The sequence below is a fragment of the Heterocephalus glaber genome, unplaced genomic scaffold (assembly GCF_053883595.1).
Source record: "Heterocephalus glaber isolate CG9 unplaced genomic scaffold, H.glaber_assembly_v1.0 deba00001497, whole genome shotgun sequence".
NCBI classification, from domain to species: Eukaryota; Metazoa; Chordata; class Mammalia; order Rodentia; family Bathyergidae; genus Heterocephalus; species Heterocephalus glaber.
The window spans coordinates 42,665,529-42,683,134 of record NW_028258320.1 but is presented as its reverse complement, the minus strand read 5'-3'; the positions used below and the strand labels follow the sequence as shown (position 1 = coordinate 42,683,134).

At 40.6% G+C, this 17,606-nt stretch overlaps 1 pseudogene; it reads right to left on the bottom strand.

Moving 5' to 3' along the window:
- Positions 1-4,076: 4,076 nt before the first annotated feature.
- On the bottom strand, positions 4,077-4,550 carry LOC110347875 (ubiquitin-like FUBI-ribosomal protein eS30 fusion protein pseudogene; annotated as a pseudogene).
- Positions 4,551-17,606: the final 13,056 nt, after the last annotated feature.

Genomic DNA, 17,606 nt, shown 5'->3' with positions numbered 1-17,606 from the left:
TGCAGCCATGAAAAAAAGGCATGGACTCAGCCCTGTTTACCCAGCATCTCATCTTCTGGCCTGTAGAATCACTCTAATCCATGACCTCCTTTGTGATTCCTGAGTGTAATACAGGCCAGAAAGTTAGAATAGGAACAGAGTCAACATAAAGATATACTCAAAAGAAGAGCTAAGTGGTGAATCCTTAGTCCTATAGGAGCTCTGAGGTGACCCTCTCAGGCTCCCATGTATAACTCAGGACATTTTGTCCATGTGAAGGAAGAGGCTGAGCCCTCCCAGCTCCTCACCAAGCCTCCAGTCTGCGCTTATCTTCAGGCAAAGCATTTCTGCTCTTTCTGAGATGTCTGTGGCTGAAATGTATACATGTTCATTCAACTGTGGTTTTTGCTGGGCACTTTGTTCCAGGTGCTTGAGTATGACAGGGTCAAAAACAAAAATAAACCCCTAACCTAAAGAACTTTAGATTTAGTGAGGAGGACAGACAGTAAACAAGGTAAGTAAATTGTTAAGTCATATTAGATGGTGTTCTGAAGAATAGCAGAGCAAGGTAAGGACAGAGGGAATGCCCAGGAAGGAAAGAAGCAACTTTAAATAGGGTGGCTGGGAAGTCATTCCTGACAAGGTGACATCTGAGCCAAGTTCAGACTTAAAGTTGTGGAGGAGTGGGTCAGCAGGATATTTGAGAGGTTACTATGGCTTGGAGGTTTGCCGAGCAGCCAGTAATAGCGACAAACTTCTCCAGAAGTGTGAGCAAGAAGCTTCTTTGGGAAGCCCCCAAATTTGCCCTGCCCTCAGCCTGGCTCCTGCTACCAAGATCTGGGAGCCAACAAGATCCATGCCAGATGCTCCAGGGAGAACTTGGACATCACTTCAGGCTCCACATTCCTGCTGTTTTCCAGTCAGAAAGGAAGCCACACTGGGCAAATAGGAGCCTTTGATGCAGGAGGCACAGTCTGTCTTAACTGACTGGCCAAGGGGAACTGGTCCCCAACCCCCAGCCCTTCCTGCCAGGTTTCCTGCTGGGGTGTGTGGTAAGTGCCAGACTCCCCCTGTGGAGTGTTGGGGACTGGATGACCTCAGGCTCCTCCCCAAACCAGGCTGTAATTACACTAAATTTACACAGGGGCTCCCCTCTTCCCTCTTTCCTCATCTAAGTTGGTCCATTGCCTCCCCACAGCTCCAAATACCAGTTCAGTACATTACATTTTCACTCATGCAAGAAGACCACTGGATTCATTAAGACTAAAGACAGAGATTAAAAAGCAGACCTTAGTTTTGTCTGTTTTAATAATGAAGGCATGGTTCTTCAAAATCCAATTAGTTCTTTTTTTAAATTTTCAATGTCCCTTTTATAGTTTTTTCTCTCCTAGCACACATCAAATTCTGTGCCTCTTGGGGTTACCTCCTAAAAAGCCTTAAGAAAAAGGGGGGGGCAACAAAAGTCTCTCTCTTGGGCTGGGGATTTAGCTCAGTGGTTCCACCAACTGCCTTGCAAGCAGAAGGACCTGAGTTTGATCCCCAGTACAAAAAAAGAATTCTCTCTCTCCTCCCTTGGCTTCTGTGCTCCTGGATCTCAAGCTTCCTGCCCTTCACTCTGGTCAGTCCAGCTCTGGCTTATTCTCTTTTTCCCAGGGGCTCATCACACCCCTCCATTCCACATTGTGCCTGCCTGGTACAGCTCATTCCATATAACTTGTCTCCAAGAATGAGCACTTGGAGAAACAGACTTGCCTGTGACACTTCTACTTGCTGTCCTGGGTCCCCACCCTATGCTCCAGATGCAACTCAACATCCCTTCCCAGCTGTTCTGGGTCTCCCCATCTCCCAGGGACATTGCCTTGTGCTAACTACATCCATTTAAGGGTTCTGCCTCCTGGATGTACCTCCCAGATGTCTCTGGTTGCTGTCCCCTCCTTGACATACTCAGTGGTGCCCTCACTTTATCTCGCCTGAACTTTTCCAAGTTTATCCTCACAACTAATTAGTAGCAGGGGAACTTGGGGTCAGTTACTTTGCCTCCTTGAGCTTCAGTTACTCTCATCTGAAAACCAGGTATAATGATGCTCACTGTAAAGGATATGTGAGGATGAACCATACAGAAATCTAAGTCACCTGGCACCAGGCACAGCCTGTGCCAAATGAATGTGACTTCATCTGTCCCTTCCTACTTCTTAGTCTTGCTCTCCATCATGTGGTTTATCCTCTGGAGACAAGTCTGATGTCTAGAGTCACACTTCACCAAACACAATTTTCTGCTTCCAATAATCCAGTTGCAGAGGTCATGAGTATCTTTTATTCCATCCCAAATCAAGTTGTTATTGTATAAAAGTATCTGGCTATTTTCACTTATCTAAAATATTCAGATCAAGAATATACCTAAATTTTTATAATAACTATGATTTTTAAAGCTTATCACAGGAAGTTGTATAAAACAAATTAGAAAGAATTCATTCCTGCCAGGATTATCCTTCCTTCCCACTCTGCTTTTGGAAGGATTTGCAATTCAAATTGAAAATAAACTCTATTTTCACTTAGAAAAACACATTTCCTCTAGCAGTGAAACTTTTTTGAAGACATCCCCTACAAAAGAACCATATCTTTATACTTTAAGTGTGTAACAACTTAACAAGAAAATGATATTGATCTCTTTCCCTTTTTATTCTTTCCAATTTTCTCTGTAATAATGGAAATTTAGAACTACACATTCACCAACACACACACACACACACACACGCACACACACACACCTCCTTTGTTTTTTCAGATTTCTTCCCAGCCAAAGCCCCACTAATGACAGAGATTGAATTTAATTTAAATTATTTTAGCTGACATAAGCTTAAATTCAGAGCCTCAAAGTCAAAATGAAACAGAAAATTGAAATAAAACCCTTAACTTCAGCTGAATTGTCTTGATAATTGTCTGAGTTTCTGTATCTCTCAAGATAACTACTTTCAAATCAATACAGAAGAAAAAGTATATTAACGTGTGAATAATCAAAGAGAACAGATGGGTTTGGGGTGTCATGTTGGGTGTGTGGGCTCTGGAGACAGACTGGGTATGAACCCTGACTATGTCTCTTACCTGCAGAAGAACCCTGGGTGAACAGTTGGTATTGCTGAGCTTTTTTCATTTGATGCTATTGTGAGGATTAAAAGAGTTGATTCATAGAAAGCAGTAAGGACAATCCCTAGCACATACTAAGTGCTCAGTGAAAATAGGACTCATTATTATTCCAGATAAAATCAGTACCCATTCTAAGTAGTACAAACCTGGAGACTGTACAGTATAATGATTAGAACCTTATACTTGGACAACCAGGGTTCAAATCTTGGCTCCAGCACCCATTAGCTGTGTGACTCTAGGCAAGTTACCCAACTGTTATGTACTTCAGTGACTCCACTTGTAAAAGTGGCATTAAGACTTATGTCCAACAGCCAGGTACAGTGGCACATACCTAGAATCCTAGCTATTCAGGAAGCTGAGTCAGGAGAATTGAAAATTCAAGACCAAATTTGGACAACTTGCCACCCAGATATCATCAGTAAGTGTGTGCACACCCAAGTCAGAAGCCCACCCAGACACCAGTGGCTCAACAGCACAGGCCCCAGGCAGAAGCCTACCCAGATACCATCAGTAAGTGCACACAGACCCCAGCCAGAAGCCCATCCAAACAACACCCCAGTGCAGGGATCCAGAAGGCAATCATTCTGAACCTAGGAATTGGAGCAGTGGTGAGCAGCAGAGAGAAAGCCTCTCTGAGGCTTGTTGAGAATTGAAGCCCACTGGGAGAGCAGAGAGTCAAGGTAATAAAGGAATAGCAGACTGCATTGGTTGAAATGAACCTAAACAAGACTCAAAACCAGACTTCCAGATAGCCAAAGGCAACCTCAAGGGCCAATGAGATGGAACAATCTGAAATTCAACCACCTGGACTCCCTGAACTGGCAACAAATGAGAATCTGGAAAAAAATGAAATAAGAAATAATGTCTCAGATAATAATTTCTCAGATAGCAACAGAGATTGTGTCCATAGCGAAGGTCATGATTAATAACTCTAGAGCAAACACACATTTTTTTTTTGGCCTGGGCGAAGTGGCTTTATTAGGGAAAGCCAGGATTACATAGGATTTAAGAGTTGGCATTGGGGCCCTTCTTCTTGCCAAAGGTGGGCGTGATGTTGACAAAGCACCAGTTGTACTGCATTTGGTGTTTGGCCTGGCCTGTCTTCTTCTTCTTCTTCTCCTGTTTAGCCTCCTTGGGAGTTTGACCTCTCACTTCTACTTCCAGAGTGCCCAGGGCTTCCACACCACACTTGCCAAGGGTGGCATCATCCTCCAGTGGCTTGTCTGCCAGGAGCACGACTTGACCTTCTGGTGCAATGCCTTCCAGTGAGGCCACTTGAGCTGGGTGACCGTCTCACGGCTGGTCACTTTGATGGTGTGTAGGTCCTGGGCGTGAACAAAGAGCTGCACGATGAAAACTGAACCACTGACCCAGCCACCACTACCACAAAGATGGAGTCGAGAAAGAGGAAAAAGCCAAACACACATTTTAAAACATAGAGGAGCTAAGGAACATGTTGGAATCCCAGCTTAGAAAAGAAATGGAATCCATAAAACAGATGCAAACAAATATCCAGGAGAAAAAAAAAACTCCATTGAAAGTTTACACAGCAGAATGAGACAATGTGAGGACAGAATATCAGATATAGAAGACAGGATTGTGATTAGTGACCAGGAAAAGAAAGATTTCTTAAACATAGCAAGAGACCACAAGAAATCAAGCCAGCAGTTGCTAGATGATGCAAAGAAGAATAACATAAACCTAGGGGGCGGAGATTTAGCTCAGTGGTTCCGGCACCTGCCTTGCAAGCACAAGGACCCGAGTTCGATCCCCGGTACCAAAAAAAAAGAGAATAACATAAACCTAGTCAGAGTCAATGAAGAAACAGGAGATAGTACAAACAACATTAAAAAAAAAAAAAAAAAACCTATTTACAGAAGTAATGGCAGAAAATTTTCCAAGCAGGGGAAAAGAATTTAACATACAGATAAGTGAGGCATATAGGACTCCAACTAGCTGTGATTAAAAAAAAAAAATCTATACCTGGGCATATAATAGTCAAGATTCAAGAAATCTAACAGAAGAAAAAAATCTATAAGCAGTTAGAGAAAGGAAATAAATCACATACAAAGGAAAACCCATCAGAACAACAGCCGACTTCTCAACACAAACCCTCAAGGCAAGAAGAGCTTGGAGTGAAGTATTTCAAGCTCTAAAAGAAAACAACCTCCAACCCAGTTTGATGTACCCTGCAAAAAATATCTTTCAAAATCGATGGAGAAATAAGATACTTTCATGACAAAGAACACCTGAGGAACTTCATGAATACCAAACCAGCACTGCAAAAAATTTTAAACAATATCTTAGAAAAAGACAATGAGGGTCACAACCCCATGAAGCCCAACAAAATGAATCCATCAGGCAAGACAAGAAATTAAGTGCAAAGGGGGAGAATCAAACAACAGGAAAAAATCATGACAAGGATAAGTCAATACATATCAGTTATAACCCTCAATGTTTGTTTGTTTGTTTGTTTGGTACCAGGGATCAAACTTCGGTCTTTGTGCTTGCAAGGCAGGTGATGGAACCACAGAGCTAAATCCCTAGCCCTAACCCTCAATGTTCATGGTCTCAATTCACCAATCAAAAGAAATAGACTGGCAGAATAGGTCAAGAAGCAATATCCAACAATAAGCTGCATACAAGAAACACATTTAATTCAAAAAGAAACCCATACATTGAAAGTTAAAGGGTGGAAAACAATACTCCATGTGACAGGAACCCAAAGAAAAGCAGGAGTAGCTATCCTCTTTGCAGATCAAATGGATTTCAAACCAACACTAATTAGGAGTGACAAGGAAGGGCACTACATCCTTGTAAATAGAAAAATCCAAGAGGAAGAGATGACAATCTTAAATATATATCCACCAAATACTAGTGCTCCCAACTATAAAAAACAAATAATAACAGACATGAAAAAATCAATAAATACTAATTAATAGTAGTGGGGGACCTCAATAACCCACTGTCACAAATAGATAGATCAATTAGATAAAAAAATAAACAACAAAATACTAGAACTCTATCAAACTCTTGAACAAATGGAATTAACAGATGTCTACAGGGTGTACCACTCCACAAAATCAGAATACACATTCTTTTCAGCTGCTCATAGGTCATTCTCTAAAATAGACCACATACTAGCTCATAGAACATATTTAAATATGTGCAAAGGAATTGAAGTTATCCCCTATATATTACCAGACCATAGTGCAATTAAACTGAAGATTAATAGCAACAGAAACTGCAAATATTTCATAAATACATGGAAATTGAACAGCACACTTCTGAATAACCAATGGGTCACAGAGGAAATTAAAGAAGAAATCAGGCAGTTTCTACAATTAGATGGTAATGCCAATACAACATATTGGAATCTCTGGGACCCAATGAAAGCAGTCTTACCAGGGAAATTCATAGCAATGAATACTCATATTAGGAAAACAAAGTGAGCCCAGTTAAACAACCTGATGCTAAACCTCAAGGTTCTAGATAAAGAAGAGCAGGACAAAGCCAAAGCTCATAGAAGGGAGGAAATTATAAAGATCAGGGCAGAAATCAATGCAATGGAGACTAAGAGAATGATACAAAAAAGTCAACAAAGCAAAGAGTTGGTTCTTCAAAAGAATAAACAAAATTGATAAACCTTTAGCCAATCTCATTCAAAAAAAGGGAAGAAAAGACCCAATTCCATGCAATTAGAAATGAAAAGGGTGAAATCACAACAGATCCAGGAGAAATCCAGATAATCATCAGTACCTACTTTGAGAACCTATACACCAGTAAGATGGAAAACACAGAAGAAATGGACAAATTCCTACATATATATGTATTACCAAAGTTGAGCAAAGAAGATCTAAAAATTCTAAACAACATAATATCAATCAATGAAATTGAAAACATAATTAAAAACTTACCAACTAAGAAAAGCCTGGGTCCTGATGGCTTCACTGCTGAATTCTACAAGACATTTAAAGAAGAACTATTGCCACTACTGTTTAACTCTTCAATGAAATTGAAAGGGAAGCAATACTCCCAAATTCATTCCTGGAAGCAATATTCCCACATTCATTCCTGGAAGCAAGCATCACCTTGATCCCCAAAGCGGAGAAAGACCCAACCAAAAAAGAGAACGATAGGCCAATCTCACTAATGAACATAGATGCAAAAATCCTCAATAAGATACTGGCAAACAGAATGCAGAAGATCATCAAGAAGATCATACACCCTGACCGAGTGAGATTCATCCCAGAAATCCAAGAATGGTTCAACATATGCAGATCAATAAATGTAATACACTATATTAACAGAGCCAAGAACAAAAACCATATGATCACCTCAATAGATGCAGAAAAAGTGTTCGACAAAATCCAACACCCATTCATGGTAAAAGCCCTATAGAAAATTGGAATAGATGGTCTTTTATTTCAATCTGATAAGAGCCATCTATGAAAGACCAACAGTTAACATCATACTAAATGGTCAAAAACTGAAATTCTTCCCCCTAAAATCAGGAGCAAGACAAGGATGTCCTCTATCACCACCCTTGTTCAATATAGTTCTGGAAACATTAACCACAGCAATTAGACAAGAGAAAGAAATGAAAAGAATAAAGATAAGAAATGAAGAAGTTAAATTCTCATTATTTGCTAATGACATAATATTCTACATAGAAGACCCCGAGAACTCCACCAAGTCTTCTAGACTTTATAACCAAATTCAGTAAAGTAGGTGGATACAAGGTGAACACACAAAAATCAATAGCCTTACTGTACACAAACAACAGACTCACTGAGAAAAGAACTGGAGAAACAACTCCTTTCACAATAGCATCCAAAATAATGAATACCTAGGAATCAAACTAATGAAAGAAATCAAAGACCTCTACTCTGAAAAGTACAGCACTCTGAAAAAAGAGATCAAAGAGAATATCGGAAAATGGAAAGACATCCCTTACTCCTAGGTAGGAAGAACCAATATAGTGAAAATGTCCATACTTCCAAAACTGCTATATAAATTCAATGCAATCCCAATCAAAATTCCAACAGCATACTTCACAGAACTTAAGAAAACCATCCAAAAATTCATTTGGAACAAGAAGAGACCTAGAATAGCAAAAGGAATTCTAGCCAACACAGACAAGGCATGAGGTATCATAATCCCCAACTTGAAACGATACAACAAAGCTATTGTGATAAAAACATCATGGTACTGGCAAAGAAATAGACCTGAGAATCAGTGGAACAGATTAGAAGATGCAGAAACAACTCCAGACATACTCAGCCATTTCATATTTGACAAAGGAGTCAAACACCCTCACTGGAGGAAAGATAGCCTCTTTAATAAATGGTCCTGGAAAAATTGAGTTTCAACTTGCCAAAGATTAAAACCAAACCTATATCTCTCACCGTGCACTAAACTAAAATCTAAATGGATTAAAGATCTAAATATTAAAACAGAAACTCTAAACCGGCTGGAAGATAGGTCAGGTAGAACTCTTGAAGATATTGGCATAGGAAAAGATTTCATGAACAAAACCTCAGTCGCAGGTGAACTAGTACAAAGAATCAACAAGTGATATCTCTTCTTATTAAAAAGCTTCTACACAGCAAGAGAAACCATCAATACAGTGAGGAGACAACCCACAATACGGGAAAAATTTTTTATCAAGTGTTCCTCAGGCAAAGGACTACTATCTAGAATATATAAGGAACTTTAAAAAATCAGACCTCCCAAATTTAAGGACCCAATTCAAAAACGGGCATCTGAAATGAACAGACATTTCTCAGACAAAGAAGTAGAAACAGCAAATAAACATATGAAAAAATGTTCAACATCACTGTTAATCTAAGAGATACAAATAAAAACAACCCTGAGATTCCACCTCACTCCAGAAAGAATGGCTGCTGTCAAGAAATCAGCCAATAACCAAATGCTATTGGGGTTGTGGGGAAAAAGGAACCCTTCTCCATTGTTGGTGGGAGTGTAGACTGCCACAACCACTGTGGAAATCAGTGTGGAAATACTTCAAAAAACTAGGATTAGAAGTCCCATTTGACTCAGCTATTCACCTGATGGGTATTTTCCCCAAACAATCATACCACAGCAATATATGTGCACCCATGTTTATAGCGGCACAGTTTGTAATAGATAAAACTTGGAAACAGCCCAATTGCCCATCAACTGGAGACTGGATAAAGAAGACATGGTTTTTAAAAATAAAATGTAGTACTACTCAGCCATAAAAAATGAGAAATTAGAGACATTTATAGCTAAGTGGATGCACATTGAGGCAATACTCTTAAGTAAAATAAATAGGACACACATGTGTAAATACTGAATAGTTTCTCTGGTGTGAGAAACTGAAAGTGTAAATAATGACTAAATGTGTAATAGTTAATGTGAAATAGGAAGGAAAGGGGAATGAGAAACTAGAAACATTTATAGCTAAATAAATGGACGTACATTGAGGGCATACTCTTAAGTAAAATAAATAGGATACACATGTGTAAATACTGAATAGTTTCTCTGTTGTGAGAAACTGAGAGTGTAAATAAGGATCAAATTGTATAATTGCTAATGTGAAATAGAAAGAGGTCCAAAGGGGAAAGAAAAGAGGGAGGGGCAGGCAAAAGGAAAGGAGGGAAAGGAATAAATATGAGAAAAGGAAAAAAATGGAAACAAAGTCTTTGTAAATAGCGAGGGGTGGAGGGGTTGAAGGGAGAGCAGGGGAATGGGGAAAAAATGAGAACCAAGATATGTCATGTAAAGGTACAAATTCCCGATGATGAATGTCATTATATTGTATACCTAAAATGTACCAGTAAACTTAATGAATAAAAAAATTTGGACAACTAACTTAGCAAGACTCTTATCTCAAAATAATGTAGCTCAGTTAATAGAGTGTCTGCCTAACATCCCCAAGGCCCTAGGTTCAATCTCCAGTACCTTAACAAAATTGTATCTAAGCTGTGCTTGATGGCACCTGTGGTCCCAGGTACTCAGGAGGCTAAAATAGGAAGAGCACTTAAGCCCACAAGTTCAACACTAGTCTGCGCAACACATCAAAACCCGGTCTAAGAAAAGTATCTGCATCATGGATATCATCCTGTATTCACGCATATGCAATGAAGAAATATGACATAGAATTTATGGTGAGTGTTCAAAACATGTTGGCTATTTTTCCCAGCATGCTATACAAATATTGTCAATTAACTCAGAATTGCTTTCCCAAACACATACAGGTTTCAAAAGGGTAGATCTGTAAGATTTTTCCACTTTATTTGTTGATCAGGGGCCTAATAGCATTATCATAGTTAGTAGCCAATTGTCCCCACAGAGGTGAGCCACAGATCCCTTGGACAGAAGCAGGTCAGACATCCCTCTCCCGCAATTAGACAGAATATGACCTGGCCCCAGCCACTTAGATGCTCACAACTAGCAACTGGAAAGTAGGAAGAAAGAACCATGGAAGTGGAGGCAGAGACAGGAAGGGTGGCCTGAAAGTGGAGACAGCAACTAATCTCTGAAGTCTTGTTCACATCAACCACAGCACCTCCATTTTTTCTCTCTCCTAAAATTCTTAATTACAAATAAACACATATTCCTTATAACCAGACAAAGTATCCATAAAGTGTATTGAGGAAATATGAATAATCTCCTTGCAAAGTACCCTCTTCAATTTTCCCCTCAATTAACTAAGTCCTTCTGGAACTTGATCTCCCTGTAAAACAGTATGTCACAATCGTCCCTTAAGGTCCACAAGTGTTTACAGTACTTATGCTATTATAGCTCAATAAAATAAATGCACCACAATTTTTTAAAAACACACCTCTTTAGGGCCAGGGATTTAGCTCAGTGGTTTCACCGCCTGCTGCACAAGCGCAAGGACCCAAGTTCAATCTCCAGTACCAAAAAAAAAAACACCTCTTTGGACAGATACCTTTTCAGATATCCATTACAATTTTAAATGCAAATCTTCAATACCGCAGCAACCTCATTTCAGGAATCAAACCTACAGAAATGAAGCCCTTCTTTGTACATGAGTCTATACATACAAGGATACTTACTGTATTTTGCTTAGGGTGTCAGAAACTGGAAAGAACCTAAATGCCCAGTGATCTTCTCTTATCTGTATGGTTTATGGCATTTTGTTTGGGGAGAGGGGAAATTTCAACTGTAAAAATAGTTTTATGGAAACCATTACTCAATCCTAGCTGAGAGTAGGGACTTTTAGGTTTCTTCCAACAATGAAATTTTAGATGCCTTTACTTTGGGAGGTGGGGGAGGCAGGAAAAATAATAAGGTATGTATGTCTAAGTCAATTTACCACCATACAAGTAGGTCATTGTGAAATCTATTTTACCCACAGAGGCAGAAAGGCTGAATCCTCAGAAAGATCAAGTTCAGGTCTCCATCCAATTTTAATATATGTGCTGCTGAAGTGAGCATCTCATTGAAGCATCCAGAGATCCTCAAACTTTCATGTTCATGAGATTCTCCTGGGCTTTTGTGAAACTGCAGATTGATTTATTAGATCTGTGGTGGGGCCTGAGATGTTGTGGCTCTAACAAACAATTGGGGGATCCAGTTACTCCTGGTTCTGGAGTGCAGCTGTGGAAGGGATTGGGTCAGTTCACATCTGCACTCTGAACTGAGTCCTAAGATTATCCAAGTTTTACCACTGCAAGTCCTGAATCCCAGGAAATCCCTGAGTCCCAGACAAACTAAGAGAGTTGATCACCCTGTGATTACTTAAAAATTCACACAACTCAGAAGCCTGAAAAGTTATATAAATAAATGAAGTTGGCTTGTTGGAAACTTTAGCAAACAGAAGAGCTTAAACATCCAATTGCTCAAGCTGTACCCAAGAGACTCCAGTTTGCAACCTTGGCCTCAGGGATCCATTAGACTCCTCCAGCTGAGGAACACTGCAGTATATTTTTCCTTGATGTTAGCTGTAAGTGCTCCTAAGTAATGGGTCTCAATGATAATCTTAGAAACCAACAGTAGTCCAGAAACAAGATGAAAATGAGGGCCAGGGATGTAGCTCAGTGGCACTATGCCTGCCTGGCAAGCACAAGGTCCTGAGTTTGATCCCTGGTGGGTGTGGAGAGAATGAAAATGAAGGCAGGAAAAGTCTACACGACCACTCAAACTCATTGTGGTAGCCCAACCTCCAAATGACCCCCAGTGACTTTTCAGCTCCTGATATTCACACCCTTGAATGGTGCCCTCCTATACTGGAGACAGCCGACTTATATAATCAATATGACATTGTGGACTTGATGAAGTGTGACTTCCAAGACCAGCGATATGGTCTAAGTGTGAAGTGTTTCCCATAAGATTCATGTGTCAAGGGCACTGAGTTCACCGATAGGTTAGTCCATTGATGAGTGAGTTCAAAGCTGAATGGGGGCTGTTGGGAAAAGAGGACTAGGAGGAGGAAGTAAGTCACTGGAGGTAAGCCTTCTCTGGCTCTTTTCCAACTGCCTCGCCTTCCTGGCTGCCATGAGGTGAGGAGTTTTCTTCTACCATGAGGTTTCCGCCTCACCACAAGCCTAAAAGAACTGGAACCAGCTGACCATGAACTGAAACCTCTGAAAATGAGCCAAAATAAATCCTTTCACCTTTAAGTTATGTCAGGTATCTTGACCCAGCAACAGAAGGCCAACTAATGTCATAAAAGACATTGAGGCATGTATCATGCTCCTTTCTCTGAATCACTTGTTCTGAGTGAAGCTAGTTGCTGTACCATGGGAATACCCAAGCACCCCTGTAGAGGGAATCTCTGTAGAAAGGCCTCCTGCCAACAGCCATGTGAGAGTGTCATCTTGGAAGCACATCATCCAGCCCCAGTCAAACCTTCAGATGACTGTAACAAGGTCGGCATCTTAACTGTAACCTTAGGAGAGACTCTGAAATAGAACTTCTAAAAATTTCCCAGGATCAAAGAGTGAAGAAATTGAAAACTGGCAGCCAGCAGAGCTGCAAACAAGTTTTATTTTGGCTACATGTTTTTAAAAATATAAATTGACCACTCTTACCTAAAAAATATATTTCCATAAAAATCTGGATGTTTAGTGCCTCCCAAAATAATTGAAAGAGTTCCAAACCAAGGTATTCATTGCTATAGGAAAAGAGTAGGCCACTCTGTAGAGTAGCTGTGCTGAACCATGTCAGTAGATGGGGCACCTGGCTCAGGATACATTTCATCACCTGTAATGTTACCTGCCAACCCTCCTATGTCTGTAATCCTTACTTACAGATCAGAAATTTTTCACCCATGATTCTCAAATTGCGGTCCTTGGGCCAATACCATCACCTGGAGCCTTGATGGGGGGAGATCCAATAATCTGTGTTTCAATAAACTCTCTCAGTAATTTGTACTCAAATTTCTGAGAACAGCTCTTTTTCACAAGTATTCCTGATTTAGAAACTATTTTCTGCTGTTTGGTAGAAGAAGTGCAAAATGTCTGAAGGTCTAGTTCTACCAATGTTCAAACTCAGCCACTAGCCTCACCAGAAATGCCAGCAATCTGTACTTTCTGCTGGGCTTTATGTCAAATTCTTTGTGGCCATGAAACTCCAAGGTCTCATAGAATATTCAAGAGCCTCTCTCCAGAGGTATAGTTGAGGAGCAGAAACAATATACTTACACATAGTAGATGTTCTTTGGGAGAGAAAGCTTCCTGGGGCCAACTGATACCATTTACCTTATATTTGAACCTAGAAACAATTTGATGTCAAATAATCTGCTCACCTGCCTTTTCCCCTTCATGCATACATAAATAAGCAATGTTGCTTTTTAAAAAAATTCAGGGCCAAGTGCTACAATGTGCTGGGCGCCTTCTCTGTTGAAACTTAAGGTTTCTTTGAACTTCAGATTTCTCAGCTATAACCTGAGGGGTTTGGATGATCTGTCCACAGTCTCTTTTCTTGCTCTAAAAGTCTTTGACTAATTGATATTAAATGAACTTTCTATTTCAAAATACTGAATGTGGTCATCTATCATTAAGTAGATCATTGTTATGTTGGATGATATAGCTGTGCTTAATGAATCAATCAATGAATTGATTTGGCTGTAATTAATGAATTTGGTCAAATTACAAGTGAAGCACCTTGTTCTCTTTTCATGATTTAAGTGAACTTACTAGTGACTTTACATAGAAATCTTAAAACAAGAAATACATGCATAGATATCCAGCCCCTCATGGACCAGAGAGGGTTTGGCTGCAATGTGGGGCAGCTTTTGTACTGGAGATGTGGTTACAAATATTGCAACATGATAACTCTCACCCAGAAAACCCACCGCTCAGTCCAGAGCTAGGTCTCCACCCTGGTCCCAAGGTTCTAACTCGAGTTGACTCTACTTCAAAGGAAGGAAAGCTTGTTTGGCCAAAAACCCATGGAGCATCGGTTTCAGGAATGTGACATGCTGTTAAACCACAGCCGTGTAAGCTTGTGGCCTCTGAGATTTTCCAAGGATAAAAGTTTCGTTTTTCAAAGAAAAACATGACACCATGTAAATTGGAGAAATATAAGGTAAATGGTGTCAGTTGGCCCCAGGAAGCTTTCTCTCCCAAAGAGCACCTACTATGTATAAGTATATTGTGGGGGAGTGTGGGAGGAGTGTGAGCATGGGCCAAATTTACATGATTAGAATGATAAGACACACTTTCTGGCCTTGAGTAGCTTTTCAGAAGGCAGAGAAAAAAGACAGTTGGGATGGGCAGAGTCCAGTGTCCATGCATGGCATTTTGGGAGTGTTGGAAAACACAAGATGTTACCCCTGAGGCTACTGAATGGTCATCACGGAACAATAGCTACAAGATTTCAAGAGTATATTGCAGCCAGAAACAACAGATCACATGACACTCTGCCTCTGAGATCACAGGTCAGTCCCCCTGCACTCGCACCTCCACATCTGGCCCTGGGGTTGGACAGAATGATCACTAAGGACTACTGAATGTGCTGGAAGAGAATGTAAGGTGTCTTATCTTCCTAGATTGGAGTTAATCTGCATTTCAAAGTAAAGTAGGTATCAGAGGAACTGAATTAATATAGTATCAAGTTTCAGAGCTTCCCAACTTTTTAATTTTAGAAGAGAACTTGGAGTGTCATTTAATCCAACTTCATCCTCTATGTCATGATCCCTATGACAGCTTGTTTAGTTACCCAGCCACTGTTTGGATGTCTCTTCTGATGGGGAGCTTGATCTCTCACAAGGTAGCCTGTTTTATCACCAAAGGGCTCTAGTTGCCTCCCTACATAGTGTTCACATCTCCTTTCTTCTACCTCAGCCTCCTATGTGTTCTGTTCTTCAGAACAGGACCTGTATTTACAACTGCATTCGAGACATCACAACCATTCTAAACAGCTTTTGTTCCTCCCATGATGTTTTTACAGGATGGCCCCAGAACTTTGCTAAGGTCATCTGAACACCGATAGGTTGCCCATGTTCTTGGAAAACTGGGATCATTGCTCCCTCAAAACTGGGAGCAATTGGCTGGGGATTTAGCTCAGTGGTTCCACTGCCTGCCTCGCAAGCTCAAGGTCCCAAGTTCAATCCCGGTACAGAAAAGAAACAAAAACAAAAAAACTGGGAGCAATTTTCTAGGTGGAGTAAGAGCAGTGATGGCTAAATTTTTGGAGCTTTCAATGGTAATAAACAGCCCCCTGAGGAACATGTTCCATAGGTTCTCCACCGCTAAGAACATCCAGGTGAGATCATGGGCAGCCTGGGGGAAAATGCTGAAAACTTGGGCTGGCTGCCCCTAGAGACCACAGAAGACTGGTAGCTGGTTCAGGAACTGAAAGACAGTCCAGGTCAACCCAGCCTGGGGTGACCCCTTCCAAAGGGACCAGCCAACCTTGACCAAGTCTTTCGTGGAGTACTTGCTGAACTGTGGGTATGCTTCAGCCTCTTCTTTTCTGGGGTCAAAGCTGCCTTGGGACAGGGTATGCGGACACTGCATTTCATGGACACTGGTGGAAAAAAAAATCACTGGACCCTGAGCTTGGCATAGAAGGGGGAAGCCCGCCTCCTTGTGGACCACTAGGGCATAACAAGGTGCGAAAAGCAGTGAAACCACCCAGAAGCTGAAGGGTCTGGAGGGAACAGCCATTTCATCTCACAATTTCCATTTCACCAGTCACCTTTGATAGCCTGCAAAAGAATTGATCTGCACTGTGGCAGAATTAGGGAGGGGTGGAAGAAGACATGAAGTGAGTTGCAGACCACTGGGTTTGATGTTTGACTACAGAAGTTGGAAAGCTATCAGGCAGGTAGTATTAGCTGTTTTTGTTTTTTTTTTTAAAAGAAAGGGCTGGGTGCAGTGACACGTGCTACTCAGGAAGCTGAGTCAGCAAGATGGCAAATGTGAGCCTAGTTTGGGCAATTTAGCGAAAGGCTCTGTCTTGAAATTAAAATAAAATATAAAATAAAATAAAATGAGCTGGGGATATAGCTCAATGTGAAGGCCCTGGGTATGATCCCCAGTACTGCCAAAGAAAGTAGAAAGAAAGAAAAAAAGAAAGAAAGAAAGAAAGAAAGAAAGAAAGAAAGAAAGAAAGAGAGAGAGAGAGAGAAAGAGAGAAAGAAAAGTGTTTTTAAAAAGAGAGAAAAAATAGGCATTAAGAGACCTTTTCTGGTTCTACCACTTGCTGTGTGGCCTCAGGCAAATCACAGTCCATCTCTGGGTCCCCTAGGGCTGTGCAAAATAAGGGCTAAAATCCTTAGGAATGCTAAACCATGAGGCTTTCATATCAGCATCTTAAGAGTGGTCTGTCATTGGTGGTGCCATACCTCTGACTGGAGACAAAGAGGGTAAGAAAGGTGACAAGAGCAAAGGGCATTTGGGAAAGGATGTACAGGGCTCCAACTTGCCCAGTTTGATAGATCTGACCCACAGCCTAGAGAACACAGCCTGTCTATCACTGTGCAGACCCCTGGGAATCCTCATTTCCCTCAGCTGAGCACCCCTCCCCCCATTTTAGACCTGGACGCTGGTACCTATGCCATAAAACATGTATGCTCTGGATGTGACCCAGACTTATTTTATGTTCAATACAGCAACCCACAAATGTTCAGTCAGATTCACACTCTTGTACTTCTAAACGGTCTTTATTCAGCCCTCAGCACATCATCAAAGATTGGGTTTTTAACATTTTTTGAGGTAAATTCTGTACAACTCTGTAACTGATCGTATAATTGAGCTAGAAGTAACCCTGGGAAAGGCAAACCAGAAATGCTTTCCTTAAAGTTTTCCAGATTTAAAAAAAATGAGTACATTTAAAAAATTGAATTACGTATTAAAATGGCTCAAATTTCTTACTGCATTATGCTTATCATATACAGGGTGACATAGTCACCAAAAAAATTGTTGTTAAAGACAAACTGTTCTCAGTCAAAATGAAAAGTGTTGAAACATTTTTAAAATGACCTTGTAAAAATTATCTGAAATAATGATACCCTTAGGCTA